We start from the raw sequence: 27,843 nt of genomic DNA on the forward strand, positions 1-27,843 counted from the left end.
TTAGCGAGAAACCCAAGGAATTTAGGCCTGCTGAATGGTGAAACAGTGCTACCGGACCTAATCGACCGATCTACTGACCATGAAACGTTGCGGTGACATAGAGTGGGGTGATTCCTAGAAAATGCGGTAGTGCCCCGTCGGAAAAAAACCACAGTCGGCGTCTTCTTACAGGTGTAATGTTCTTCATAGCGCTGGTAATTCATCGAGCAGATATTCATAGCGCTGGTAATTCATCGAACAGAAGTCGGTGATGAACAACACCTGCCAGTCCAGAAGTCGAGGAACTACAGGAGGGTGTGACCAACGTAGCTGATGCATTCCGAATGGAGCCAATTGTATCTGAAACAGTGCCTAATGTATTGATTGATCGATTTTAACAGGAGAGCTAAAACAGCTTAGGTCTAACCTGTCACTGCCCGCACCGAAACTAGGTTTATTGTGCGGTATCGCTCCCTGTAAACCTAGTAAAGCCAACCAGTGTCCTTAAATAGTGCAAGGAGTCCCTCTACCAGTTTTTTGTTAGACACAATTTGTCCCGAAGATTCTGTATATTTTGCTCTCCAATGCCATGAATTCAAAGATTAGGTGTGATGCAGTTTATTCGCCCTCATTACAGATCATACATTTAGGGTCCTCTTCCATTATACCCATTGTGTGTAGGTGTGTTTTGAAGTTCCCGTGGCCGGTCATCAGTCCAGTCATGAGTTTGATCTCTTTCCTGTTCAATCCTGGGATTACAGAGCGTCTTTAAAACATGGCTTGGGTATCATTACCTTGCCATGTTTTTGTTTATGGACCTTAGTCCAATTTCCTACGTGGTTTCCTAAGCCAGTTCCGTAGTTCTAATGTGATCATAGCCTTGGTGATTGTCAAGACAGGTTCCGGTCCACCATCCTAGCCAATGTATCGGCTTGTTCATTGCCACAGATCCCTGAGTGGCCAGGAACCCACACTACGTACACCCTATTTCTTCCCCCTAGCTCCACCAGAGCCCTGTGACAATCTGCAACAATCTTAGATCTTGTTTCAGGAGCTGCCAATGATTTCAGGCCTACCTGGCTGTCCGAATAGATGTATATGCTACGGTCATTGTAGCACCTACTCATATTCTCCTCCACACATGCCCTGATTGCAGTAATTTCGTCTTGGCTGAACCCCGTACAACCCTGCCCCAACGCCTTGTTCTGTTTTAGACCCATCGGCGAACCTAGTGCCTTATGTAACACAAAGAAGGGATGAACGATAATGTCAGAATGCTTGGTAACTTAGGACAGGAAAAGTAGTTCACATTTTAACATGTATTTCTTTCTGGGCATTTCAGTACGGACCTTTCCTTCTAGTTTTCAACAATACTACCTCCTGTAGGAATATGTCACGTTTTTAGTCGCCATGTGTATTGCTGTGTTCCATCGGGCTGCCGCATGTTACAACTTCACAAAACTGATATGGAAGAGTACTTTTGGAGTGAGCAGAAGTATTTAAGTCAGACTGAAATCCACATGATCCTGTTGTGTGCAGCGACCACTGAATGTAGACAAAGGAGAAAAGAACAGTAATCGATAGTGGAATCATTTGTTTTACTACACATCTATTACATCGGAATCTACAGTGTATATAAAACAAGTGGCATTAGTCCTAAGTGATGCTTACAACTAAACCAACTCAATGGATGCACTTCGATTTTGAAGAGCTTTGAATATGTTGCAGTGTAGGGCAAAAAAAGGTACACTCTCTTTTTCTGCATGCCCATACGACTGAAAAGAGGTTGAAACAATCCCTTAAAAACTGTGTTCAATATAACGAAATGAATACTGTTGACACGGTAACAGAGTCTACTAAACGTTCGATGGTTTTGATCTACGTTACAACGGTGCATCCAGATTTGTCAGAAGGTAATTTTTTTATAAATCCCCTCCTCCCCTCCCATTCCATTTATTTTTCATTTCGACATCTGACTAGCAGCAAACGCATAGCATCGTTAATACCAAATCCAAACACATGTGATGAAGTCGTAATTGTTCAATGTGCTCTGTGCGCAAAATCAAAGTGCATCCAGAATTTTTTTTGACCAAAACAATTCCGCACTCCCTCACAACTGTACAGATTGACAATAATGTTACAATGATAACATATAAACAAATTCGAATAACAGAGAATTAAATCCGAAAATGTTACAACTTATACATATATTATTTTATTCTTCAGTTACTTATTTTAAAATTTGTGTTAATATTTGCTGTAAAAGTAACTAATTCATAGGTTTTCATTAATCTCACACTGTGTTGCTGTGTTATTGTGTCGAGTGTGAGTATGCTTACGTCGTTCATCCAAGCCTCAAGTCTCAGTAGTGTGTTTACATTTCGTGAAGTGCGGTTGCAGCTGTAGCGGCTATAAGGGTAAGTACAGACAAATTTGTTTGTGCACTGTTACACAGTTATTAACCTAAATAGTTTTTAACGGTGTCTCGTGCTATTTGTGGCGAAATAACGATTTAATACTTTTGGAAACGTTCGCTCCTTGTGTTTCTTATAGTTTCCTGTGCGTTGAAGTCGTTTAGTAAATTTCGAGCTTTAGTTTTGAGCTGATGTTTCTTACTGTTTCTCGATGGCCTTTCAACCATGATGCACAAATTTTAACGCTAAAAGGCTTTCCAACTCAAACAAAAGTCACATATAATTGCAAACTATAAAGGAAAGTTAATCCAACGGCAATAGATAGTTTTTTAAATCTCGTCAGGGAACACGAGTAGCAGGATGTTTATAGTGCCCATAACCCAAATGATAAATATAATGCTTTCCTTAACGCATTTCTCACGCTGTTTGAGAGTTGCTTTCCATTAGAACGTCTTCAGCGGGGTACTAGCAGTAAAAGGCCGCCTGGGTGGCTGGCCAGTGGGATAAAGATATCATGTAGAAGAAAGTGGGAATTATACCAAAATTTTAGAAGTAGTCACAATCAATCTACAGTAGCCCATTACAAACAGTACTGTAAGGTGCTTAAAAATGTTATTAGGGAGCCAAAGAGTATGTGGTACGCAATAGAATAGCTAGTTCCCAGGATAAAATTGAAACCATACGGTCAGTTGTGAAGGAAGTGTCTGGTCAGCAGCATAAGGTCAACGATATAAAGTCTAAAAAAAAAAAAAAAAAAAAAAAAGTTCTAATGTGCGTGAAATCTTATGGGACTTAACTGCTAAGGTCATTATCGTAAGGACAAACACACACACCCATGCCTAAGGGAGGACTGGATCCTCCGCCAGAACCAGCCGTCCAGTCCATGACTGCAGCGCCTCAGACCGCCCGGCTAATCCCGCGCGGCGATATAAAGTCAGTTTGTAGTAAAAATACTTCTGTTACTGATAAATCTGAGCACTGCTGGTGCATCAAGTAAAAATTTAGTTTCTACAGGGAATCATATAACTCTCTTGGCGAGTGCCTTTCCGAGATCGTTGCCTGAAATACTCCTCTGTGATACAGCCAAGGGGGAGATTGAGTCAATAATTAAATGACTAAAAACTAACGACTCTCATGGATATGGTGGAATGCCTAGTAGAATATTAAAGTACTGTGCTGCACGTATTAGCCCTGTATATAGCCATATTTGTAATTTTTCCTTCAGAAATGGTCAGTTTCCTGAGCGATTGAAATACTCAGTAGTAAAGCCGCGTTATAACAGGGAAGAGAGGGATAATGTAAACAGTTTTACACCTATTTCTATGCCATCATTGTTTGCTAAAGTTATTGAAAAGGCTGTGTATACAAGGGTAATTGATCACTTTATATCACACAAGTTGCTATCAAATGTACAGTTCGGCTTCAGAAGTCGTTTAACAACTGAAAATGTTATATTCTCTTTTCTCTGTGAGGTACCGGATGGGGTAAAAGAAAGGTTTCGAACACTAGGCATATTTTTGATTTAACTAAGGCGTTTGATTGTGTTGATCACAAAATATTGCTCCAAAAGTTGGAGCATTATGGAATACGGGGAGTAGCTCACAATTGGTTCACCTCTTACATTAGCAACAGACAGCAAAAGGTCATTATTCACAGCACTGAGGATCGCTGTGATGTGGGTCTGAGTGGGGTACGGTCAAATTGGGAGTGCCCCAGGGATCAGTGTTGTGGCCACATCTGTTCCTCATTTATATAAATGACATGCCTAGAAGTATTACAGGTAACTCTAAAATATTTCTGTTTGCTGATGACTCTTCCTCGGTAGTAAAGAATGTTGTGTGCCACATTCGCTCGGTTTCAAATAGTGCAGTTCATGGCATAAGCTCGTGGCTTGTAGAAAATAAACTAACGCTAAATGACAATAATACTCAGTTTTTATAGTTTCTAACACACAATTCAACAAAACCCGACATTTTAATTTCACAGAAATGGTATATAATTAGTAAGACTGAACAGTTCAAATTTCTAGGTGTTCAGATAGATAGTAAACTGCCCTGGAAAGCCCACTTGCAGGATCTTGTTCAAAGACTGAATGCTGCCATCTGTACTATTCGAACAGTATCTGAAGTGAGTGATCCTTCGACACCAAAATTAGTCTACTATACTTATTTTCATTCACTTATGTCGTATGGTATTATATTTTGGTGTAACTCTTCCTATTCTAATAGGATATTTTTGGCTCAGAAAACGGCGGTTAGGGCAATTAGTGGTGTATGTTTGCGAACCTCTTGTAGACCACTGCTCACTAGTCTGGGTGTTTTGTCATTGGCCTCTCAATATATATATTCTTTACTGTCATTTCTTGTTAAGAATATCAGCTTATTCCCTAGAATAAAAAGTTTTCAATCACTTAATACTCGACAGAAATCCAACCTCCATTTGGATCGGACTTCCTTAACTCTTGTGCAGAAAGGCGTTCAGTATGCTGCTACGTCCAATAAGCTACCACAAGAATTTAAAAATCTTACCAGTAATCCATGCGCTTTCAATGTGTTACTCCCTCTATTGTGTCGAGGAGTTCCTTGAAAAATTAAGCTAATTCTTACGTTGTATTGTTGACTGAGTTTACTTAAACTTATGATTTGACATTTCTGTGTTCATAAACATTTTATTTTTATCTGTTATTACTTTTACGTTGTAATTTCAGGTACTGACACGTTCCATGACCTTCGATACTTGCTACTTAATTTGGTCCTACGAAACTTGACGTGTAAATAAAAATAGAAAAAATACATACACACACATTTTTTCATGCTAGAAACCGTTTATTCAGTCATTCCCTGTTACAGAGACTGTGGTCTAATATGCGGTGTACCGTACAGCCATGGTTACAGTATGCATGGATCCTCCTGCGCCTCATACAGCATGCCCTAGCGCTATCGCCTGCCACAGTAATTGGTAATGTTATATCCGATTCACTTCTCTTGCTGACTCAGCTTGTAGTGGATGTGTTACAGCGTGGTACACAATGGTGTTACCTTTCAAAAAGGCAAATGGCAACGGGCGGCGGGCAGCAAGGTTGTATCAGGAGACTTACCTCCGCCACCAACAACCACAGGATTCAATGTTTGCAACAGTGTTTCGCCTTTTGTCTGAGACAGGGTTGTTTCAGGCAGCAGGAAATCATCAATGATGTACCCGAAATGTTCGGGCACCAGGCATGGAGGAAAATCTGATTAATACTGTCGAAGACGACCGCCGTGTCAGTAACAGGCAGTTGGCCCGCCAGTACAGGTTAAACCAGACAACCGCGTGAAACATTTTCCTAGACAATTGTTACAGCCCTTATCACTTACAGCGTGTGCAGAGCTTAGTAGCTAGAGACTTTCCATATCGGAAGCACTGTTGTCTTCACCAGGCAACCACAATTCCGGGATTTATGTCATCCATCCTGTTCACAGATGAGGTCAGCTTTACACGGAGTGGTATCTTCAACTTTCATAACAATCATCTATGGGATAGTATGCAGAATCCTCAGCGCATCATCAGCATCGGTGGAGCATCAGTTTGTGGACTGGGACAATTGGCGGCTGTATTTTGGGATCAGTCTTCCTTCCACGTCGCCTAACAGGCCGATGCACGATAGAGCTCCAGCCCAATTTGCCATTAATGTCCGAACGCATCTCAGTGGAGTCTTCCCATCGAGGGATTGGACGAGGGGTTCCGGCTGCATGGCATGATCGTTGACTAGATCTCAACCCATGAGATTTCTGGTTATGAAGCCATCTCAGAAGTATCGTGTATGCAGTGCCCATTCCAGATGTGGGGACACTTGAGTAGCATATGCTCTGAGATTGTTTGGATGTAACCTGACCGACGTGAACATGTGAGACAAAAAACACGCTATGGGGCATACACGCATACATTGACGCACATGGAAACAATTTTCAACACATAGTGTAACTGTAATTCCATGGTATAGCGCATTTCAGAACGCAGTCTCTGTAACAAAGTATGGTTGTATAAATGGTCTGTAGCATGGGAACCATGCATTTCTGCAAATAAGCTGAATAGACATTTTTAATTCCGTATCCTCCCATCGATCAGTCTCTAGAGTTTCTACATGTTAGAAAAAAATCACACTGCGTATATATATTAGATGGCCCACGCAAGCCGTCCTCTGGAGTTTTACGTTTCAAGCATATGATAGTGCAAGAAGGGTGGCCTTGTCACTGCTGTCCAGAAGGGATCTGCACGCACAAGCGAACCTCCAGCGAACTGTGCCGATATCTGCGTGCGTTTTCCTTCTGGTTCCGCTCTGATAAGGTCGCGTGGCCGTCTGGAGTTCGAGTCAGGTTTTACAGTCAAACAGGTAATAACTGCAATGTAATCCAGCAAAGACTACACAGATATGATAATGATCTGTGGGGAGACGTACGGCTATGCAGCTGTGGCGACGTCTACCTTCTGTGCATACTTTTTGAAGTATAGAGACGTGTTTAAGAACCGGCAGGCTTTCCAGGTACAACGTGTCGTGGAAGCACCAGTCCAGAAGCACCCCAGGATGACCAGAACGTTATTGAGTATTTTGGAGCACAGCCCAGGCATGGTGAGCATAGTTTAAATGAAATAACGCGTACGAAAAATGAAATATAAGCGAAAGTGTCATCGTACTACTGCATTTAGGTTGCAGTACTATTTCTGTGTATAACAATTATAATAATAAAACTATCATGGTCATTATTACTCATTTATGATTGGTTGTTTTGGGGAAGGAGACCAGACAGCGAGGTCATCGATCTCATCGGATTAGGGAAGGACGGGGAAAGAAGTCGGCCGTGCCCTTTGTAAGGAGCCATCCCGGCATTTGCCTGGCGCGATTTAGGGAAATCACGGAAAACCTAAATCAGGATGGCCGGACGCGGGATTGAACCGTCGTCCTCCCGAATGCGAGTCCAGTGTCTAACCACTGCGCCACCTCGCTCGGTTTACTCATTTATGAAATCCATTGGATGCCGCCAAGTAATACCTATTTCTCATCGTAATTAGGACAAAGAAGAGCTGCAGCGGACTTGGGGATATCGAGGTCTTCGGTACAAAGGATTGTGGAGGAATGAAAATGGCATCCCTTTAAGTTACACCTACACCAACAGCTACACTTTACTTTTCCACAAAGCAGTGCAAACATATGACAGTCAAGTAGAAACACTGTAAAGAATACAGAACGTAAACAACTGCTATATGCATAACGGTAGACAAAAATGTTCTTCGTTTTTTCCAACTTAACGGATGAGCACACACATCCCGACAACTTGTTAATGTGCTCTGTATGGGCTGTGACTACCTCTGACAACAATACAGTCCTCACAACAATGGGGAAAGCTGTGAGTGATATTATCAATTTGATATTGACGCAATAATGCCCATTCATTCTGGAGAGCTGCTCTGATGTCTTGGTTGGTGGATGCTGACGTGATCCAGCCTGTCTTCGTAGTGCACCCCAGATTCAAATCGGGAGAGGGAACAAGTCACGCCATGCTTGCAGTATGTATCGTTTCCAAGAAAACATCAACCGCTCTTGCTCTATAAGGTCGATCATTATCGTCCATTAGTACGAAGTGTGGGCCCGCACCAACTCTCAACAACTGCACATGAGGCGCCAAGATCTCGTCACGATACCTGAAAACGGTTAAACGTTGCCGATTCACACATACGATTTCAAGAAGAGGTGTTCATGTGGTCAACATAATTAATACCTGTCCACAAAATTAGGGATCCCCATCGATATCGGTTTCTTTCCATAATGTTTGGGTCCTGAAATCGTGTTCCACGTTTCCTCCACATGCGAATGCGTCGAGAATCACTCTCTAAGCCTAATAGGAACTCATCTATGAAAAAAAAAATCATTGGCCCACTGTTCGACCGTCCAGGTGGCATGTTGACGTCGCCACTCTAGAACTTCCCTTCTGTAAAGACGCGTCAGAGGTACACATGCAGCAGATCTCCAGCAATAAAGGCCACTCTGCCGAAGCCTTGAGTAAACCGTTAGTCTCGGTACACCGCGTCCAGTGATTGCTGCGAAGTCACTGCCAGGTGCCGTGCAGTACTAAGGCGGTACTGTCGTGCTCTTACATCCAAAAACGGTCCTCTCTCATATCATACGTGGTCGGCCCTGCCCTCGTCTTTGGCGTACTGTTTAGATCTCTATCTATTGTTGCCACATCAGAGAAACAACAGAACAATTCACGCTAAGCCATCGGCACTCATCAGTTTACGACTATCCTGCTTCCAATCTTCTAAAGAACCTGCATTCCAGAGAGTTTGGTAGTTGTCTTCTGTGTGCCACACTCCCCCGTCGGTGACTGTATACACAGAGACTGTGGATGCGAGACTACCTGTAAACACCAACCCGTTTAGTAGGTTCACTGACGTCATTGTTGACGTGGTTGTCTGTTGACCGGATAGCCATTTTCAGTGCAAAACACGACTGTACGAGCATCTGTTGACAGTTTGTATGATTATACAGAGAATTAGACACAAGGTGGGCAATAGCGGTTCGTCGCCTTAAATTTGGACACCAGTGTATATGAAAACGATTTCAAAAACCAGGTAAGGTTCCACAAACGTCTCGTAAATGAAGTAACCTTAAATTTGGATTCCATCAGGCAGATTTTATTGGGAGATGAATGCTACTTCACCAACGACGCCACTGACAATAGACGCAATCTGCATTATTGACCTCCTGCAAATCCTCACTGGTTATGACCACATGACATGCAAGCGCTCTGGCCTGTTAACGTATGGTGCGGGATTCTAGAAGACCATGTCATTGAACCATTTTATTGGGCTCCCAGACTAACTGTTCGGCTTCGGTTGTATTTGCAATTCCTACAGAATGAGCTGAATCTTGGGCATCTCCTAGAAGACATCCCATTTCAGTTAGCTATGAGGCACTGGTTTTAGCTGGATGTTGCACCACCCAATTATTGTAGATGTGTTAGGGAATATGTCAAAATTGCGTACCACGACAGTGGATAGGTCGTGGTAGTTTCATTCGATGCTCAGCGAAATCACGTTATTTAATGCCCTTGGATTTTTTCTTATGGGGTTATATAAGAGCCAGAGCTTACGAATGGATGCAAAAAAAAATCCAGAAGCGTGAAAAGAACGAATAAGTTATGCTTGCGCTTCAGTATCTGCAGAAATGTTAAAAAGTGTCCATTTTAATACCGTAACGTGCTTACATCAGAGCATCCAACAAGGTGGACATGCATTTGAACATTTTTGTTACGAATAGTGCAATTCTTAAGATCTGTCAATCGTAATATAGAGTTAAAGGAACATCATTTATGGTATTTATCGTATTGATTACGTGTATTGCATTCAAAGATACGGCTGCATTTATGCAATATGCCAATTGTGAAGCACAAATTGGTTCATTATATGTTGTTAATAAATTGGCTTGATATGCCTTGAAACAGATAGTATGCTTTGGCCCTTGTGCGTATTGTTTCGATCAGTGTCTCCAGTCTGTTGGTGTGGAGTCCTGTTCACTGTTCTGCTTAGGCAAGCCGTTCGGTGTCTCTGAGATCCGGGATTAGGAGTGGAGTCAACTTGACAGTTCTGCTTAGGCAAACCTTTCAGCGTCAGTGGTATCCGGGATTAACTAATGTCAACGGAGGGTGGCGAATGCTCACCTGCGCATGGCGAGGGTTTTACTGTTTGTGTTGATACTTGCCAATCTCTACCTTGGCCAGCAGGGTCGCCGGATCTCTCTAGAACTGAGAAAGTTTGTGCCATAATGGGCAGGGCTCTCCACGGAGCTCGGGATTTTGACGAACTGACGCGCCAATTAGAATTTTGCACTATATCCAATAACTGCATCAACGGTGCCAAGTCGAAAACTGGTTTCTTAAGGGCCAAAAGTGAGCCAAAGGGGGACCAATGCGTTATTGACTTGTCCAATTTGCGAAGCTCTCTCACTTGACTAAATCATACAGTTTTTCTGAAATAGCAGTAACTTGTTTGTTACACGTACATCACGTCTACCGATTTCCGTTTCATTCGGATAATTCCTTCGTGGTGCGTCTTGTGTAACTCCCAATGTCATGAATATTTATTACTGCCACGGAACATTAATATATCAACTAGTACAGGACAAGAGGCTAGTCTCGACTCACGAAGTACAATTGCCGATAAACACTTGCGCAGTTCAGTGTATTACAATTTTCGCACTTCTGGCTCAGTAGAGAGACGATCTTGTGATTGGTGTCGGGGCTGATCTGAGCAGTGCTGCTCTCAACGTAAGTAAGCGAGCTGATGCGGTGGCGTATTGAAACTCTTCTGGGCTTGTCTACGATATGGTTTCTCATTATTCGTTGCTTTTGGCAGCGACCATGTTTACTTGCAGTTCTGTCGCTTGCCTTGGCACCTAACTCTTCGCACGACACCAGAGAAAGTACTACCGAAATATGCTGACGAGGCCGCTGCACGCTATCAGGACGAAACGCAACAGAAAGCTCTCCAGGGTATTTCTCCTCCCATAGAACACCCCAGCTCATTCTGCCTTCGTTTGGTTCTTAAATATTGCTTCACCACCAATGCTCCCGTATGATAGCATCAGCATCCAGCGACTTCTGAGTTTTCGAATGTAAAAACAATTTCGTAAAATGCTTTTCCAAAATGATGATGATATTATTTTCGAGGTGTAACGTTTCCTGGATAGCCGACGTGCTAAAATGCTGACTGCTACAACCAAGGTCTCCATCGTATCATTTACCATTTTGGAGAAAATTTTCGCACTGAAGAGTGAATCTGTAGACAGTAACTCCATGACAGAGGCTAGAATTTCACGGGATGATAATTACTTGCTAAGCGTGTCAGGTCACCATCTATACTGCACATTTTCGCTGACCAGCGTTATGGATGGCTATCATTTGCTAAGATCAGGTCTACTACGTTTTGCCTGCTTTTGGGGATATAATTAGGTAGTACATAAAGGTGTGACAAAGTCACGGAGGAGGCTAGCGATCATTCTAGTAAGTATGCGTAGATATGTAGGTAAGCTGGCGAAGTCTTATAAAAAGCTATACAGCAGGTGAACAATGACGTATGAGAATGCATCACGGGTTTCGGAATTATTTCCAGGTTCATAAATCCAAGTGCAGTGGTAGCACAATGACAAGAGTGTCACCAGTTATGCACGTAGCATAAGATGACAGACTAGTGCTACCATTGCACTTCGATTTCTGAAGATGGAAATAATTTCGAAACGTGTCTTACATACTTTGTGTTCAAAATTCATTCTTCACCTGCTGTATGACTTTTTATGCGACCTAGCCAAGTTAACTACAGATTTACGCACATTTATACGATTAGATGTTGATGATCTTGTATTGCACCACATTCACAGGCGTCGCTCTCTCTTTATCCCCATTTTGTCAGGTTGATATTCCACGACGTGATGCCTGTTCTTAAACGGTTAATGCCCTCCAAGCCGAAAACGGCAGACGATTACCAGCAGCCAGCTAATTTTTAGGCTTTACTAACCTCTGGTTAATGTAGTTTTGCCATTAATTTTGTAGCCGTATTTCGTCTTGCTGGTCTAAAGTTTTGTTCGTTTCCATAAAACCTCGCAGGGACTTACTCGGCTGCGCTGTATTTGGCAGCCGTGCGACATGTGCCTGTGATCATCATTCTATTTCCACTTTTCGTACTCAGCTGCAACTGATTGTGGGTGGAGCTGTACCGACAATGGGGCAAACCTATTGAACTAGCTTTGGTTCTAGGTAGCCAGACACCATGGGCACTCTTTAATTGGCACGTCGATATATTTGGCGTGTGCTGAGTTCTACCAGACAGGTGCTGCATGGTGTGAAAGCCGATGCTCTCCGATTTTGAGGCACAGCTCCAAATCGCGCGCTGCTGAGTTTCCGGATGACATTATTCCTCGCTCAAACTTTTTCCCTTAACATTTCGACAGTGTTTCCGAAATGGCACAGTTCTGTCATGTCGTATATCCACATATTTCCGCGGCTCATGACCCTGCCACATCACTTTGAGGTGATTATTAAAACTATAACCACCGATCGTTAGAAAAACTGGATTCTAATGGACAGCATATAGCAGTATATCACGGTATCGGTGGGAGTCCTCGCGACACTGCGATCTGGCAAACCTGTTCGGCTGTGCCACAGATTTGCGGCCGCGCTTTATCACAGCGCAGGCTGAGGACCCACGCCAGATAATATACGTGGGAGCTATCTGTCGCGTGGGTCGCGATTAGTCCCGCAGTGCGCTCTGGCCTGTCAGTAGAGCGGGCGGATACGCACACCACCGTGTGTGTGTGTGTGGGGGGGGGGGGGGGAGATGGCATGGGTCATCTCCCATCTCCCTCACACACCACTGGCTCGCATCACCCATCCCCCCCCCCCCCCAACCCCAAAACACACTCTTCCGCTCTCTCTCTCGGTGACGCAAAAAAATGAATGCTGAAAAGAAGGATACTCTTTGAACGAGGGTCGGCTTTTTCAATCAGTTTCCTTCTGTGGATTTTTTTCCATCAGTTTTCGCATCCGAATCATCCTGTATCGCTGCAGCAGTGACGTACAGAAAGCCCCCGTCACGTGTGGACGCAAACAGGAGTCGAGAGATTTCTACGCAATGGTGTTTGACTGACCTTTCCCTTCACGAACTCGTCGCACCGACGCACTCGTTTATCCTACAGAAAAATTTTTCAAGTTGATAGGTTCTAGCCTGTCACTATTTTTGAAGAAAGTTACGATGAGCTACAAAAAAACACTTAATAGGCTAAATGACATCACTTAGTAGAAAGAGAATCTAGCCTCAGAATATTAACACAGAAAATTAAAATCAGGAAGGGAAACACCCAACACGCTCAATAATAACAATAGATAATACACCACTTGAGCAGGACTCCAATTTTAATTTTGTTGGATGCGACATAAGCTACGGCATAGGAAAGGATGTAGAAAGTAAGATTAAGAAATATCAATCAGTGTGCGTAATATAAACAAAACATTACAGAAGAAAATAAGGAAGGAAATAATTTGATTATTTTTTTAAAAAATGATGGCAACACATTTATTGCTATATGGAAGTCGATCCCTAAAAACGTGACATAAGCAAACTACAAGCAGCAGAAATGAGATTTTTCAGGAAAGTGAGAGGTGTTATCAAGGAAGATCGCATAAGAAAGGAAGCTATTATGGTTGAACTAGATTTTTTAACATTACTGGAGATATTTAAAAAAATGAACCACACTAGGATAACGTCACCATTAAAGAATGAGTGCAGACAGAGTATCACGTTAGGCCATGCTGTGCCAGTAATGAGGAAGAAAAGATATAGGAAGAACCAGAAAGAGATGGAACTGGAAGGTGAAGACAGGACAGACACAAGTGTCCACGAATAAGAAGAAGATAAAGTGTATGTATGTGTGTGTGTGTGTGTGTGTGTGTGTGTGTGTGTGTGTGTGTGTGTGAGAGAGAGAGAGAGATAGAGAGAGAGAGAGAGAGACACAAAGGAAGAATTCTGTAGAGGAATTCAGTCGGTGGTTCACCACCCTCAATAGTGCATCAGGTCCGTCAGGAAAAACCCATTTAAGTATTCTGTTGGCAGTGGCTTTCCTTAATTATGTGACACGATTGCTGGTATGATTTTTTTAATAGGTGCGTTATTACTGTGCGTCACCAGCTATTCAATAATTACCGGAAAAAGGTCGCCCCTCAGCATCTCCATGTATAGTGTATTCCACCTACATGCCTGCATTTCTTTTGATAGCATTTCCCACTAAGCACTCTTCTAGGATTCTTTTTTATTTTGCTTTGTTTTCTCTTTTAGATTCCAGTAAAGGCCTTCTTTGGTCCACGTATCGTTCATTAGCCTCGTCCTCCTGTATCGCAGCCGGCCGGTGTGGCCTAGCAGTTCTAGGCGCTTCACTCTGAAACCGCGCTGCTGCTACGGTCGCAGGTTCCAATCCTGCCTCGGGCATGGATGTGTGTGATGTCCTTAGGCTAGTTAGGTTTACGTAGTTCTAAGTCTAGGGGACTGATGACCTCAGATGTTAAGTCCCATAGTTCTTAGAGCCATTTCAACCACCATGTATCGCATTGTAACTGTGATAATAATAGCGTCTTGTACTTCAGCTCGTCCTCTGACCCATTTGCTCGTTTTTCTGCATTTTCTAGTATTTCGTAGCATGTATTCTTCAATGCTGCACTCATTTTTCGTATGGTTCTCTTTCATTTGAACTTCGTGCCTCACCAGTATAAGACAAAACAGGCAATGGTTTAGTTTACGCATTTCACACATTGGAATATTCAATTTTCAAATTCTTTTTGGTTTGCCAAAAATACTGTCATTTTTGCTCTTTTGTTTATTTATTCTTCCCTGTTTTCCCTTAATATTCTCCTGTCTTTGATGCAAATACTTATCAATCTATTCTATTACTTCATTATTCATTGGTATAAAATTCATTTGGATGTTCTTTACACGTTATATTGTTCTTAACTCAATTTTCCGTACCTAATTTCAGTCTAGCTTCCCAAACCTCTTTCTGTTGCCTGTTGAAATATATTTGCTCAGCAGCTGCGACACAAATGAGTTACATGATATTATAACGAATTTCTTCTTTTTCCCAGTTTCTTTTTTCCAATTTAGGGACTTGAGGACATCCTCTAAGGCTCTTGTGAATAGCTTTGGTGTTAGAAACTCTTTACCCGGTTCCTTTTTCAAGTCCACGTTTCCAGTTATGTACACGGCGCAACAGAATCAGTTGATCACTTTTTCGGATCCCCGTAATTCCTATCCATTGCGTCGCTGAAGTTGACTCAAAAGTGCGTACAACCTTCCTCAAAGCGAGGCATCTTGTGTCGCCGTCTTTGGTCTCTGTGACGTCCAAACAGCGGGATCTCGATACTTGCTAAAAAAAATAAAAAGTAGGCAACAGCTCAGAATTTCATCTGAAGTGTGGGACGGGTTAATTGAGTCACACTGCCACCAGATTGCACTATAATTCCGACGAACGCCAGCGCGACGTGTCATCCTATGGGAAGGCCGTCACACTACCTCTTACCCACACTACCTCTTACTTCGACCCTTGTTTTGACGCCTCCGCAATGGAGGTCACAACGGCGACAACCAGCTTTGAAATCTGTTGGTTTTCCTGTGGGTGGCCGAGGGAAAGATTTCACTCGCACCGGCGATCAGAATCGACAGGAAAAGGTCTCACATGGTGGCATAGTGGGTGTCAATGAAACCATCCCTTTCGTTGAGGCGTTGACTCCCACACATTCTGCTATCGCAAATGGAAGTTGTTAGTGAAACAAGTTTTTGTTTTTGTGTAGAGAGTGGAACCACTGGGAATTGCTGAAAACCAATTGTCGAAATCTGAAAGTGATCGGAAGCAGCAAAGGGTGCCGATACTTTCTTGCACCCCTAGTATTTCACGCCCTTCTCTTGCGTCATCACAAACGAGTGCGACAGTATAAAAGCACATCTTTAAAATTCAGATTGATACCCGCTAAGGGTATTGCCAAACTACGAGATCTTAGAGAATATTACGCCGTTGTATTCACTCGTGTGTGGCACCCCTCTGTGATCAGGCCGCAGGAGTACGTGAAATACGAGAGCTTGAAAAAAAGAAAAATCAGTCTTTGCTGCTTCAGATCACTTAGAAACCTCGGAGAATGATGTGGAAACGGCCCTAGTGATTCTAACGTGTATGCGAGAGCAATAACTGCGGTCCCGCAGAACTCCAAAGGCGTGGGATCATATTCAATGTGGATGCTGCCCCAAAATGTCCTTAGTATGGGGTTGAAATGCCCGGGGCTGTTAGCGGTATCAAAGGTTTCCAGGAACGTCGGCCTGTTTCTCATCGCAATGAGAAATGTCATTTTCAACTGCGAAATGTGTGTGAATCGACGCCCGAATGAAAGGGATGGTTTCATTGACGATCTTTATGCTACAACCAGAGGCCTTTTCCTGCCGATTGCGAGCGGCGGTGCGTCTTAAATCCTTCCCTCGGCCTCTCACAGGAAAATCACGATATTTCAACGCTAGGTGTCATCGTTCTGATCTCCATCGCAGAGGCTCAGACGGAGAAGTGAAATGTGGGTAAGAGAGGATGTGACAGCGTGGCGTGGCATTCGGCAGAACTGTGAGGAAATTTGATGCCAGTGTGGCTCATTAACACGCTAGATGAACTTCTGAGTTGTGGCATTTTCTCGCATATGTAGACACCGCGCTGTATGAAGCATCGCTGAGCCCCAGGGTGATGTCACAGGACGCCATGCTTTTGCACCATTCCAGGAGAAGGCTATAGTCGCATTTTAGCCTAAAATTTTCAACTTCAATGTCCCAATGAAAGACTGTTTGGGTTTTTTAAAAAGTGATCCTTTAATTCTGATGCGCAGGGTACATGAAATGTAGTCCATAGTGTAGCATTGTCTTTGTGCAAGACACTAACTTGAATATCGCCTCTTTTCTAAATACTGGTAGTACAGATATCGTTTCATTTGTGTCAAATGGTTTCTGAAAACTCAATGGATTCCTTATGTAAAAATATTCCATCGTGCTATATCTACAACTTAAGCCGGCTTCTTGATCAAAATCCAAGGTACGTTTCTATCCTATGTGGTGGGTAGTATAATGTTGGTGAATATATTGCAAGTGAAACTGGTCTGTGGCTGTATGGTCTCACATCGAGATAACTGACCATTAAGCTTGTAATATCTCTTTATATTCTACTAATTATCCCGGCACAATTCTATGAGTGAATTACGTTTCCTACTTGACCATCTATATACTCGTAGAATCGATGCGCAAAGTAGTACAGTACTATTACTATTCCATGAGTGCATAATTACTCTTTCTAATATTCTCTCTGGTGTGTTGAGAGGACTTCTACGATCTTCTCCGCGCCGAATAGCCGCATTGAATAATTGTTATTTTGCTATCGATATTACTGGAAGAAAGAGATAGAAAATATATTGTATGCTACTCAAGAAAATATATACTGAGCATTTACATCAAAGGTATGTAAGGAATTTCATTATATATGTATTCTCTAATTGGAAATTTGCACGGAGGTGTCGTTTCGTTGGTAATCAGAAGGTAACTTCCGATGAATTGGAAACGAACCTGCAATTATTAGATCCAAGAGCTCCATTATTTCATCGGATAATTAAACTCTATCAAAGCAAATTTTCCGCTTAACCTGAGGTTTCCCGACTGACTACGCATCGCAAGAAAACAAAGACATTTTATGTACACAGAATTGCAGATCGCTTCGAATCATCGAGACTGCGGAAAAGGAGAGTAATCGTCCGGTTCTGATAAAACAAGTAAAGCTTAATTATAACTTTCTTGAGCGACTGTGATGACTGTGATATGGCTGCTTGTGAATGAGATCATTAATAAAATACTAATAACTAACTTTCCTCCTCACAAGCAACCAGTATAAACACAATATTAATTAAAATATTAATAAAAATTATAAGCTATAAAGACAATGAATTCATTCCTCACATCTGGAGGGTAACATTAAACACTCACATTTTTCCCGTTACGCACATAGCTCGTATGTGTCAAAATGAAGGGATTACAAAGAAGGAACGGTTGGAAATATATCGCTTGCTAAGCGGAAAAATATTGATCGAGGTAATTATTGATATATCCTTACATTTTCCACGTTGAGCCACATTCTTATACTTTTGAGAATTGAGCAGCCATTCCTATTCCCGTCTTCACTATGAATTTTAAACACTGATACCGGCATAAAATTAAGCGTCATGATCTTAATCACACATAGACAATTTAGGAACTCGTCCTAAATCCGATAAGCAAAAATTTTTTTTTTTCAGAATTGCTGGGAAAAGACTTGCTACGAGAGGTGGCCATTTTCTGTTTCGCAACTATCCCCAGCGCCTTCACAGTCCGCTGCACGTTATCACTTCAAAAGATCTTTCTAAATTGGATTCCCGAATCTCGATAATTACTGCGGAGAGCGCTCGTGGCGGCAACTCGAGAAGTGTTGCGTTTCCTGCGAAAGGGAGACGGAACAGTTGCTAACAGCGATGGTGAAGGAAGGGGGGTGAGGGGGGAGGGGTTGCGTTGGCGCGAGCGAGCACCAGGCATCAGCGGCAGGGGTGGCGTCTTGAGAGGGAAAAAGCGCGCCAGATATTGCGACATCTCGTCTTCATCCCTCCCCCTCCCCCTCCCCCTCCCCCTCCCGCACAATCCACGGCCCTGTTCCTCACCCAGTAGAAGTGGCGCGACAGTCTCTTTAAGAAGGGCGCCCACACGCCTCGTCAAACTCTACTCCATTGCCCCCTGCTGCGGTTGCTCTTCTCAGGCAACCCCCGGCTTAGTAGCTAACTAGACTCCAGCCGCTAGGAGAAACACAACTGAAGGGAGAGTTATGAAACTGGAAGGCTTGACACAGCCGTCCATCCGTTGAGGCCGCACACTCTCCTTCGATCCGAATACTGACGAAAATGTTTAAAAATGTGAATTTAACTACTGTTTCTACTTACTCTCCAGCTAATATGACCTGTTAGAAGAACAGAGGGCATAAAATTCAGACCAAGCATAGGAAGAAATGCGTTGCTGAGTAATTTATTCAAATCTACACATATTACCAATTTAAAGAATTAAAGTCCCCTGCTGATTATGTAGAGGCCAATCTGAGTGTCTGTAGGGGTTAGGATACAGATTTTGCTAATAGCAAGAGTGGTTCACGAGGTACGTTTGTGTACAGAATTTACATTTATAATAATGATGAACGTGTAATATCTGTGCGACATTTAACTGACGTTTGAAGTGACGTCTCACGGCAACGACGGCACTTACAGGCTGGTCATTTACAGGGAACGTGGTACCTCACGAGACAAGCAGTAAAGCAAACAACAATTTCCACTCTAGGGAGCAGCGAAGTTTGACTAGGATCTATATGTAACTATCTGTCTTACATGTTACAAGATCCCTCTCTGCGCTTCCGTATCAGTTGGGTGATCTCAGAGATTACTGTAGGCTGTTTGATACGATTTTCAATGTTGGATAGACTGATCCACGAGGAAGATTTGTGAGCGCAGGAAGTAGACGTAAGGCCACTTGACTGCAGCGCCTGGCCGACACGGGCTACTGCCAACTTCCTAAACTCCTCTACTCCACGACGTGTCAGATATCAAGCTGATAAAAAAATAAAAAATAAAAAATAAAAATAAAACTTTTCATGTATAAAGTTTAAGGGATGTGAGGAGAAATTCGGAAAAGTACCCACAGGAAACGTAGCTCGCGCCGAAACGGTTCAAAAATGTCTCTAAGCACTACGGGACTTAACATCTGAGGTCATCAGTCCCCTAGACTTAGAACTACGTAAACCTAACTAACCTAAGGACATCATACACATCCATGTCCGAGGCGGGATTCGAACGTGCGACCGTAGCAGCCACGTAGCTCCGGACTGAAGCGCCTGGAATCGCTCGGCCACAGCGGCCGGTGTTCCAAAACGGAGCTGTCGTTGTCCGGACTAGGTGGCAGTACCCATCATTATACATATATATTATAAAAATGGATGTATTTTTTTAAGGTGGAGTCCCTCACACCGGTATGATGGCCAACTAAAAAAGTCTACTGCCATCTCTGCATGAGGGTTAGTTTTCACTAAAGTGAGGTGTCGCAGGATGTGGGTGCTGCGATGTTTGCGTATGTGTGGTTGAGATCAACCATTAATACGCTCTTATAGTCGAACGAAGGTTAGCGGTTTGAAGGGCAGAGGGGAAAAAAGTGCCAAGGGAAGAAAGCGTCTGCGATAGTTTGAATAGAATTGGGGAGAAGAGGAGCTTGTGGCACAACTTGACTAGAAGAAGGGATCGGTTGGTAGGACATTGTGGTGTCACCGCCAGACATCACACTTGCCAGGTGGTAGCCTTTAAATCGGCCGCGGTCCGTTAGATTACGTCGGACCCGCGTGTCGCCACTATCAGTGATTGCAGACCGAGCGCCGCCACACGGCAAGTCTAGAGAGACTCCCTAGCACTCGCCCAGTTGTACAGCCGACTTTGCTAATGATGGTTTACTGTTTACAGACGCTCTCATTTGGGGAGACGACAGTTCAGCATAGCCTTCAGCTACGTCATTTGCTACGACCTAGCAAAGCGCCATATTCAGTTACTATAATCTTAACAGACAATATTGTGATTGATGTACCGTGAAGAGCGACGTTCATCATTAATGGATTAAAGTTAAGTATCAGGCTAAGTACGTCCGCTTTCTGAATTCTAATTCCTTGTCATGTTCCAGACCTCACGTCAGTATAGTTCTTCCCTCCTCTTGCCAGCTTGCGTAAGCCAAGACGCGTGCATTTCGGCCTCCTCTAGTAACACGGTGTTGGCTCTTCTGCCAACACAATAGACATGTTCTGAGACATCGAGGGATCACCAGTATAGTATTGGAGGGTAGCGTGGAGGGTAAAATTCGAAGAGGGAGACTAAGAGATGAATACACTAAGCAGATTCAGAAGGATGTAGGCTCCAGTAGGTACTGGGAGATGAAGAAGCTTGCACAGGATAGCGTAGCATGGAGAGCTGCATCAAACCAGTCTCAGGATTGAATTTCACAACAACAACAGTTTGGTAGGGTAGTAAGAGCAGTAGCGGATGTCTCGCTGACTGTGACATGTAGGTTACGTTAACAGTGGGTATCGTGCAAGAGGATACCATGTCAGTGCCATTGGTCGCAACAATAAAAGGAGTCCGGTGCGGCAGGGCAGTGCGTTGCCTTAGCCCTCTATTGCGCCGTGTTGTCAGTGACTTGACACAGTATCAACAGTCTGGTGCAAAACGGCGGCATCTCGCTGCTAGTCGGCGTCCCCTGTTTTTGCGTGGCGCCGTTCTGCCACAGCTGCTCCTCGAACAGCTCTCCTTGCTCGAATTACTACGCCGCAGATTCGTCGGAGAGCTGCAGGCTATTCTCTGGCGCATGCGCGATGTATGCTGCCCTTTCGTCTTCTCTTTCCCTTGCGGAATCTGCCCCCACAGCAGTCGGCGTCGCTGCCGTTACCGTTTGCATATGTCTGGTTAAGATCAACAATTAATACGCGCTCTTGTCTTCTTGACGCAATCGTCTCTTCCGCTGTGTCGGTGTGGCAGCTTCGCCGCCTTAGGAACGACTGTGGCTTGAAAATGCCGGGCAACCGCGCCAGATGGCAATCTGCAAGCCGCCACGCCGGGCGCAAGTCGGCATAACTTCTCTGTCGCGGTTACTGGCGCGGCTGCCGTGGTCGCACGGAGCCGCGTTACGGCAATACTCGCCCTTGCACTTGAAGCACTGGGGCTGGTGGTCCATGGTGGTCAGGAGAGCTACTGATATAACAGGGAAGCCCAGCAGCTTCCGCAAGCCGAAGATTTCGCCCTCGCCGTCGGCCGTTTGCACCGTCACGTCGTGGAGCGGAGGCCTCTTCTTATTGGTCCGGTTGCGCAGCCTTGCGGTTGCGCTACCGAACCTGGCTCGCAGCAGCCCTTCACGGACCGCTGCCTCGTCATAGTATCACCCCTTAGGAGTGCCTTAGTCGTCGTCTTCTTTCCAGCGGAAGGCTCCTTCTCCCGCACTGTCCGCGCCTCGACGATGTTGGCGGCCACAGCGAATAGCGCCGTCCACCCACCTCTGCGTTTAACACACAAGGGTGGGGGGGGGGGGGGGGGGAGGGGGGTGGCTGTGACTCGTCTTTTCGGTTTCCGAAGGCCCCCGCGTCGCAGTAGGTTTCTTCTGCGAGTTCTTCTTTCCCATGCTGTGGCGAGCAGAGCACAACCACTTGCTTGCGTTGTTAAAACAACACATGACAATTTGCTTCTCGCAGCGCCCACAGCACAGAACTTCTTCGTAAGCTCTCGTCGGCCAAGAAAGCGTAGCGCGCATAGGCAGCGATGCGCACACCTCGCTGGCTCATGCCGAAGCCGAATGTGCGTATGTTTGTGTTTAGGTATGTATGTTTCATATCTCCTCCTAAACCACCGGACGGATTTCAGCCGGATTTAGTATACATAGCAGTTATTACCTGGAAAGAATCACTGTGGATGCAAGAACCACGTACCCACCAAAAGACGAATACCAATCAGGTTTCCGTAAACATCGAAGCACAACATCAAAATGGCTCTGACCACTATGGGACTTAACATCTATGGTTATCAGTCCCCTAGAACTTAGAACTACTTAAACCTAACTAACCTAAGAACATCACACAACACCCAGTCATCACGAGGCAGAGAAAATCCCTAACCCCGCCGGGAATCGAACCCAGGAACCCGGGGAAGCACAACATCCGCACTGATAAAGGTGACAGATGACCTGAAACTTGCCATGGACAGACAAGAAGCGAGTATCAATTGCTTCTTAGATTCCAGCAAAGCATTTGATACTATCGACTTCGACATCTTACTAGCCAAACTTAGCGGACTAAATTTCTCACCAAGTGCAGTGCAATGTTTTCGCTCATACATGACGTCTCGTCAGCAACGCGTCCTGTCCGGGAATATAAAATCACAATGGCGGCAGGTAGTGTCAGGCGTTCCCCAAGGCTCAGTACTAGGTCCCATACTCTTCTCTCTGTATGTCAATGATGTGTCATCGGTTCTGACTTATTGCAAATATCATATGTATGCTGATGACCTTCAGTTGTATCTAAGTGCGAAACCAAGCAATCTTAAGAAAGCTCTTGAAAATTTCAATACTGTTCTCGATGTACTATCAAAATGGGCACAGGACATAGGACTAAAACTAAACCCATCTAAAACCCAAGCGGTACTTGTTGGTCATTAGCCCAAAACATCGGGAATCCGTACCATCTCTTATCCTAAATGGAACAAATATTAACTTCTCTCCCTCAGCAAAGAGTTTGGGAGTAATAATAGATCAAAATCTAAATTGGACAGAGCACGTAACTGCAGTGTGCAAAAAAGCATCTGCATCCCTTTGTGTCCTACAAAAATACAAAAAACCCTTCCCTTTCGATCTGAAAAAGAAATAAGTACAAACACTTATACTCCCAATCATTGAGTACAGTGATATTATCCTGCAAGGCCTCTCTCAGGAAAACTCGCGACGTCTGGGAGTGGTCATGAATCCCTGCGTCCGATATATCTGTGACGTTCGACTTTTTGATCAAATTTTACCAGCATATGCAAAATTGTCCTGGCTGCGTGCAGACAAACGCAGAGATTTCCATACACTCTGTCTCATCTACTGCCTTATAAATGTACACTGTCCCCCATATCTCTCCTCGTCCTTATGTACGAACAACATGACAGAAACACACGTTCTCATCATAATAAAATCTTCTCTGTTCCACTGCATCGCTCAGTCACCTTCTCCAAGTCCTTTGCAGTAGCGGGAACCCCACTCTGGAATAACCTCTCTCATTATGTTAGAGAACTTAAAAACATGTCCGGCTTCAAAAAACAGTTAATGACGTATCTACTTAAGCAATAGTAATGCGTTCCTCTGTACATGGATGCACTTCACCTCATTACTTCCCTCTTTCCCCCTCCTTAAATCTCCCTTCCGCAAAACTCGCTATACTAGTAAACATCTACTTTACACACCAAGATATTAATGTACATCTGCACAAATCTTCATTAATATTGCTAATTTTTCTCAAGTTTATCATTACTATTTGATTTTTTACTGTTACTATTATTGCTTTTATCATAATTTTTATGTATAGCACCTGTTGTAAAAGTACTGCCAGTACTTACTTTATTAGGTCTTAGTCATTACTCTTTATTCATATTCTGACTAGAGTAATCTAATTTTCTTATTTAAACTATTGTCTTGATGTAACTCTGATGTGTGAAGTGCTGCATGTGTGAAACACTGGTCCGATGTAAGGGAGGGCCTGATGGCCCTAATCTGATCAGGTTAAATAAATAAATAAGCGTGGGGATAAAGACGCAGTGAAGCACGTGACGCGCGAGTAACGACACTTTGGTCGTCCAGTGTTTGAGAATGGGAGCACTTAGAGACTTCTAGAAAGCTTTACGAAACTTTTTGTCGCTGACGACCGATGACAAAGTGATGAAAGGGAGAAAGTTTATCGCTTACTATAGCTTCCCTGTTCGTGCAGTAAAACTGGCGCTTGAACAATGACGTTTTAATTTAATACTCCCTTACTAGTAACGGTATTCACAAATCATCTCCCAGACAGTAGAGACATATAACACTGCATGCACATTCTAACATATATCATTGTACGATACATATTTCAAGAGAAATGACGTCGTAAACAGAGGTTTAAAATACCGCTTCAGTTATAAATTACTTTATTTTCACACGACCGGTTTCGGACTGTTGTAAGCCCATCCTCTGGTGTCGTACTGGAAATAGCAAATGACGGGAGATAATTTTCACACGTCACAAGACAGTGGTGCCACTTGCATACTGACATAGGTTTCACAGCACCTAGTACGACAGGAAGTTTCGAATTGTGTTATTCAGTTACCTAACTTTCTTCTTTGAATTTTAATCATAGCTCTATACAATGATCCGTAAATAAAATTACTACTACGTCAGACCAGTCGCCCACCAGTCAGATCTGGGGCGTGTCGCTAGTAATTTACAAATATTTTGTGCAGACTGGCTGAACTATGACGACTTGAAGTACCCCTTGGGATTTTTCCGTATGTGTAGGCTAATATCAGGAACTACTATAGGGATTTCGATAATTTTCATAAATAGACAGACTGATTCACGAATAAGCTTCGTCTAATACAGTTTATTACCGCTAAGCCAGACAAGATATCCTGCCATAGATACGAAACCGGGGCAGATCGCTAGTTGAACATATATTCAAATGTTACGAAATAGCTTGTGAAATTATTTGTCTAGAGTATACCCTAATGAGGACGTGACATGTGGACAATCAACAGCTCGAACTGTGAGAGAACAGAAGCTTTTGAATTTTTTTGCAACTGACCAGTGCTTAAGACTAGATGGGTAGAGTAATAATGAGAAGCTACTGAATCGAAACTTATGACATAACTTGACTAAAATAAGAGACAAGTTGATACAGTAATCCTTACGGATAAAGGAACCGTCAGTTTTGTAATGGTGGGAAGTCTGAGGGGATAAAAATGGTTAAAGGAGAGCAATACTTACTACGCAGAGATGAAGAGGCTTCCACAGGGTAGACTGTGGGAGGTGTATCAGTCCAGTTTTCCAACTGAAGGCCATAACAGCTGCTGTGTAACGGAAACGTAAAGGATAACGGTATAAATTCAGCAGCCAGTGCGATTAAAATGTTGTCTGACGAATCAAAAACGTGTGATCAAACATATGTGGGTAGCGGCTTCTCCTGTCCTGACCTCCAAGCAGAATCGTCTTCGTCATTCTGAGAACACCCGTCTTCACCGCAAAGGCAACTGCCATCGTGAAAGCTCTCCAAAGCGTTAAGCCATTTGTCATCGTTACATCGAAAGTTTACTATTACATTTGTAACATCCTCTATTTGGTCTGAAACTTTCTCTATTTAATCTGCAACTTTCACTATTCAGTAAATTCACGTATGAGTGAACGCAGTTCTGCAGAGATACAATTCTGTACCTAGTTATCTAGTGCGAACGGCACCGTTTATTTTTGGGTCAGACTGTGAGATGTTCGGGTAGTATTCATTGAGTTCCGGCTGAACTGACGAATTAGGTCTCAGCGATCCCCGCTGCTAATTGTGGATCACATGTTTGAAGACGCACTTGTTTTCCGGCAACCTTAGCGGAAGGGCTTGTCTAAAGTTTGAAGGGGCATCTGGCTGTTCGCCTACAGCGTAGTGGCAAGGAGCAGTTTGGCTGTGTACAGGAACACACACCTCTAGTATGATTTTCTTAATTACTCACAGTGAGCGTGTAGTTTACGTATAACTACTTGCTTGACTAGCATCGCTAAGTTTTAGGTGGGTAACTGCACTGAAATTGGAAGTGTTTCTCCCATATGTAGGCCTAGTCCTTGTGCTGTTGTGAGAAGACCAATTTTCGGCACTTAGTCGTGTTTCTAATTCATTCGACTGGTCGAACAACTAATTTCGTCACACTGTCTAATAATGAAATTTTGTCAATAATTCGCGACTTGTATAGACTTGTTTTGTTTGTTTTTCTCACGTGTCGGAATTCTGTGCGCCACTATTTTCTAAGTTATAGTGTTAAACACACTATCATGATATATTTATTTATGTGCAAATACTCTTTCAAATCAGTTTCTCCTTGCTAATTACTTTCCTATTTAGGCGAGTTTATGCCGACATGCACTCAGAAGTAAACACAGGATCACTCAATGCGAAATGTGTTGCTAGCCTTTAGCAGTTGGTAGAATTTTTACGGGTTCCTAACTGCTATTAATAACAAAACTCAACCACTGCGAATACAATGCTCGTACTTCGCGATTCTATTCATGGACTTTCAGCAAAAAATGCAGGTTTTGGGTTGACACAGCCGACAACGTAAGAGTGTGATTTTTTAAGTCTCGTAATTGTGAGCTACTATAGCACACTAGGTGTCCATCACACAATATGGGGCTATAAGCCACGCTATACAGTTTCATTCACGGTGAGATGTTTGTTATGGTTACTCATGTTCCTTTTCAGTGTCCCTTGTAAACCGTAGCACAAAATATCTTTCCCGGTCCAAGTAATATTCTACGTGTTTTTGCAGTCATTTCGCTTTACTAATTTGATTCATAGGTCTAAACATTGTATCTAACAGAGCATCTTTATTAGTTCACGTAGTATTCGGACTTACTTTCAGAGATAAACCCTTATATAAATACAAAACGAATCCTACGAAGTGTACGTACTATCAGCACTCAACATACCGACAATACAGAAGGAAACAAAGTTCATGAAAATAAACCACAAGGTCTTTGAGCAGAAGCGATTCAATTGGGTGAGGTGGCGTAGTGGTTAGCGCACTCGACTCGCATTCGGGACGATAACTGTTCAAATCCCCGTCCGACCACCCAGATTTCCCGTGATTTCCGTAACTCTCTTAAGCCAAATGTCATGATGTTTCCTTTGACAAGTGAACTCCGATTTTCTTTCCCATCTTTTCCTAGTACGGGGATGTGCTCCGTCTCTAAAGACCTCGTGCTCAACGGGACTAATCATCTTTCGTTTTTGAAGCGATTCAACATCAGAAGATAAATGTCATCAATATCTTAGCAAAGACAGTACATATAACAACTTACAAAATCAACATGGACAACTGGGGAAACTGTACGCAAAACACAAAAAACACAAACTGTGTATCAGCTGATATTGCCATATTTACGAATTGCTTAAACATCACCATTTGGAAACCATCATGTCACAAAAAAAAAAAAATGTCGTAATATCATTTCAGAACAGATTATTGTGCCTGCTTTTTCTTTTTGCCATTACTAAAGTGAAGAT

General features: G+C 43.3%; 1 protein-coding gene across 1 annotated transcript in view; it reads right to left on the reverse strand.

Moving 5' to 3' along the window:
• Positions 1–27,843, reverse strand: part of LOC126425549 (EGFR adapter protein-like) — a 435,287-nt gene that overhangs the window by 218,203 nt on the left and 189,241 nt on the right. The window lies entirely within an intron of this gene.

This window comes from Schistocerca serialis, chromosome 1 (genome assembly GCF_023864345.2).
Source record: "Schistocerca serialis cubense isolate TAMUIC-IGC-003099 chromosome 1, iqSchSeri2.2, whole genome shotgun sequence".
Classification (NCBI taxonomy): Eukaryota; Metazoa; Arthropoda; class Insecta; order Orthoptera; family Acrididae; genus Schistocerca; species Schistocerca serialis.